Source organism: Dendrobium catenatum, unplaced genomic scaffold, assembly GCF_001605985.2.
Source record: "Dendrobium catenatum unplaced genomic scaffold, ASM160598v2 fragScaff_scaffold_133, whole genome shotgun sequence".
NCBI lineage: Eukaryota > Viridiplantae > Streptophyta > Magnoliopsida > Asparagales > Orchidaceae > Dendrobium > Dendrobium catenatum.
The window spans coordinates 5,920,588-5,925,017 of record NW_021318595.1 but is presented as its reverse complement, the minus strand read 5'-3'; the positions used below and the strand labels follow the sequence as shown (position 1 = coordinate 5,925,017).

Here is a 4,430-nt window from a genome sequence, read left to right as displayed (position 1 = left end):
ATAATGAATGTTTTGTTCAGAAACATGATGCAGCTACCTGGATAATTTTACTTGTTAGGTTTGAGCGTTAAGATTGCTTATGAATTTTGTCTGTGGATATATGTGATTCCTTCAGTTTTACCAATTGGCATATGTGATTCTTTCAGATTCTCTTCTTGGCTATCTCTGCCTATAAATGTTATATTATACTTATGGTAGTAACTCTACTTGGAAATGTGCATTACTTGTGACTCATTATTCTTTTTTAGTACAACCCATTTGTTTGTATTGTTAGTGGTTGCTTTTCTTTCTGTTGTTATTTGTTTAATGTGATTCCAGTAGTGACATAATGAAGGTTTGCTTCTCAATTATTTGCACCATCTGTCTGATAGCGTTGCATTATCAGGCTTCATAAGCAGTGCTGCTTATCTTCAATTGTTGTTTGAGGCCAGCAATATCTTTTGTAAATATTATATGAAAATATTTTCATAACCAATCGAAAGTATAAATAATGGTCCTTTATTGTGTCTCAAAATTCTATCGAGTTGAATAGGTTATAGGCCTCTTTTTTGTGTTGCTCAAATGATCCAATGATGACAAAATTAAGGCTTGTTTCTCAAACATTCGCAGTGGCTGCCTGAGAGCTTTCGCCTTGCCAGGCTTGAGAGCTAGTGCTGCCCATCAATTCCTTCCTTGGATGTCTGAGGCAACCATAGTTTTGGTTGAATTTTACCAAGTTTTACCACTTGAGTCAATGGTAATTTTATTGCTCATTCCAGTTGCATTGTTCAATATCAATGATAATATTCAAAATTGATTGATTGCTGATGAAATTGTTTTCTCAAATTATTTAAGTTTATGTTCAATCAAAACTGTGTTTTTTTATTATTGGTTGTCCACTCCTTTTTTTGTTCTTTGTATTATGAGCCTCCTGAGAGTTTGTGGCGTCCAAGTCTTGAGAGCTAGTGATGTCAAACAATTCTGCCCTTGGATGTGGGAGGTGAACAAGTTTTGTTGTCACATTTATGCCAAGTATTACTTGACAAGTCATTAACACTTTGCTTATCCTATTAGATTGCTAGTAATGAAAAATGAACGTTTAAGGTTCAATGTTTGTCCCAATTTATTCTCTTTCAGGCTGTATTATTTTTTGTCCAATCAAATCTTTTTTATTTTTTATTTAAGGTTGTCCATTACTTTTTTTTGGGTTTTGTATTGCATCAAATCAGCCTCTGAGCTTCTTCCAAGATTTCTTTCTTGGATGTCTGCTGCCACTGGAAACCTTGTTTCATTTCTAAAATATCTTAATTTATATATCATTGATAATTTGCTAATGCCATTTCAGTATTTGTTCTGAACGATAACTAGTATTTAGTTCACTTGATTGTTGCTCAATTGTTTTTCTTGTTGGTAAATTATGTTAGTTTGGGTATGGTGGCATGTATCTTTCTTGTCAGGCGGCATGTATCTGAAATCAAAGCACTATTGTGATTGTGTGCTGACTCTTTCTTTTTGTTATATTTATATTGCTGAATTTAGCAGCCAATGAGTGTAGTTTGAAAGCTTGTTTCTCTAAAATTCGAGATATTATTCTGTGTGATCACCGGACCAGATCAAAATTCGTTGTCACCCAATATATAATGGCACACAACAAAAAATGACATGACGAGTCCTGATTCGCAAACGGACAGCGTTTGGTGACCGCACAAAATAGTTTCACCTAAAATTCATTGTGAATGTGAGCATTTGCCTTGCCAAGTTTGAGAGGTAGTGCTGCACAGCAATCCCTTTCTTGGATGAACTAGAACATTAAAGTCCTTTTTGCCATCATAATTTTTTAACCTGATCATTGAATAGCATGATCACGTTAGGTATGTTTTTATTTATAATTCTTTTTTGGGGCTGCAGATTTTCTCAATCTTGTTTAATTTGATGGATGCGGCATCTATTAAAGTGGTGTATTCTTGTCTCTCAGCCTTACTTGAAAATTATTCGTTGAGGTAAATCCTACCTTTTTATTGGATTCATCATGATTTTTACAATTATAAGGTTCTATTTGCAAAGTAGATCTGAAATGAAAATTCAAGCTATCCATAAGTTTATTGTAGGATATCTAATTAAAGTAAAAACTAAAAAGATATAAAAATGATAGTTTTTCATGAATTTAAAATTAAAAACTATATTTTGATCACCATTAATTGCTATTGTAGTTAGCTATGATGGTTTTGGCTTTGATGTGCCTCAGCAGCGTCACTTTATTTTACTTTGAAAATAAAATTTTCATTATTTCAAGGCAATATTTTTTTTAGTTTGATTAATGATGTCTGCCATGAGTTCTTAAATATTCTTTTTCTTTCTTGTTTTTTATTGGCAATATATTTTTTCTCTTCCAGGCATTTATGATTTTTCTGTTTTTTTGTGCTTGTTGGTCTTTTAACATCATCGTATAGAAGCATTTCATATTATCTGTCATTGGGACTACTAACGTCTGCCCCTGTGGCTATTCTGATCTGCCTTATAGGGATGAACTAGTCCCCTAAATTTATGTCCATCTTTCAATCTGTTGGCTATTTTATTTTTAGTTGTAGCTGGCAACACTTTGGTGGGAAATACATTCATAATCACAGCATTCTGTCCAATACTCAAATTTTTTGAAATTTTTTAATGTTCATTACTCATTGTAAGTATATTTTCTGCTTCCAACCTCAAGATGTATTATTCCAATGTGCAATTTTTGTACAATTAGTTGTTTATGCATATGTTAAAAAAATCGTTATCGTTTGTTTTATATGTATGTTGAAGATTATTTGTTCTAAAATTTGTCTGAGTTTTTGGGCTCCTATTAAAAGAGTCTAACAGCAGGTGCCTATCCGTGGTATTCTGTCTGCCGCATGGGGCCTATATTGATAGCTAGTGGAAGATTGCTTTAACTGGAATCTTTCAGACAACATGACAGTAAGAGGAATTGTTGAAATTTTTGGACACCAATTTTATGTGCTCTTGGATAGTGAATTGGTTGATTAAGGGGGCTTGGGGGAGCATTGATAGGAAGGGAGAGAAGGGGGCGGTGGGTGGATGGTTGAGGTTGGCCTAGGGCTTGGGTTGACGAATGGAAGAATTAAGAGGGGGTGGCGGCTAGGAAGAAGAAAAAAATGTTGATGGGAGTATAATGCTGTCCTGAAGCTCCCGTAACCCATTGTTTGTTGTCCACTCTTGTATAGCAAATATGGAACACGACCACGACTTCGTTTTTTATGATCTAGGATTCATCGAAAAATACGTTGAGCGAATCCTCTTCTTTCTTGTAACCGCTATTGATCAATGACAACCTCCCGTTCAATGACAACTCTCTTTCGAATCCTGATGAAGGTGAACACTCTCCCGAATTTTAGTACTTTGAAGTCTTCCTTAATTGTGACATCATGAAGATTGTGCAAACTTTCTCCACCTAACCAAATATGAAGAGTGAGGGATCCTAATAGTGACTAGTGTAAATGTTAATTTAGGGATTTCTTTTGAAAAACTTTTATGTAATGCAAAACTTGATTAGAATTGATTATTTTGTGCTCCATATAATTATTGTGTAAACATTTGTCTATTCTAATTGTCTTTTTATTGTTTTCAATCTTTCATTTAAAATTGCTAGAAGTTGAATAATTGTTCTTATTTTTCATTAAGCGTGTAATTTCTTGGTTAAACATCAACCTACGGATTGAGTCCTACATCACAACAAGTGAATGAAATACTAATAGCTGCATATAATTTCTATCATAACAATCGTTCAAGGCATTCAAGATCAATTAACAATCTTACGTTGATTGAATTCAAAAGAATTACATTCTTGGGTCAACCTAGATCTAGTCACTTTATTAATTTGTGAAGGATATGTACAATTGATTTTTTTAATTTTAATTTCTAAGTTAAGTATTGATAATTAAGTGATATTTCACATTTTATCTGCCCATCCTCTTTTACAACGAATTATGTGAATAAAGTTACTTGCAGTTCAAGGCTTGCGCTACTGCAAATGGAAAGATATAAAGAAGAATCAAGTAGCCCTAGTATGGACCCAACATGACAATTGCAGCTCCAATCTAGTGATGATTATATGCTATAATAGAAGCTTCTTGCTCAAGAACCCCAAGACCTAAGGTATATTTGATTCCTTCTCCTAGTCCAAGGTAGTATGAATTAAGTATAATCCAATATTGTATATACTTCATAATCCTCAACTAATAATAACTTGTAGTAATTGGTTACTTAAAACTAATTAGGTTACTGTAAGCTTAACATATAGTATTATTACTACGTGGTAAGTTCTCACTTCCATATTGTATTATTGCATAAGGTAAGTATTTTTCAAGAAATTTTATTAATTTTTTTTAAATTAATTAATCTTTTTGCTAATGATCTTGATTTTGGCAGGTGTTTTAGTACAAAAAAAATCAGCT

At 33.1% G+C, this 4,430-nt stretch overlaps 2 non-coding genes across 2 annotated transcripts; both read left to right on the top strand.

Annotated features, from left to right (window-relative positions):
* The first annotated feature begins 564 nt into the window (after positions 1-564).
* Positions 565-688, top strand: LOC114581083. The gene has a single exon (XR_003702888.1). It is a non-coding gene; the product is annotated as a small nucleolar RNA SNORD14 (small nucleolar RNA).
* A 1,801-nt stretch (positions 689-2,489) lies between these two features.
* Positions 2,490-2,592, top strand: LOC114581091. Its single transcript, XR_003702897.1, has one exon. It is a non-coding gene; the product is annotated as a small nucleolar RNA snoR99 (small nucleolar RNA).
* Positions 2,593-4,430: the final 1,838 nt, after the last annotated feature.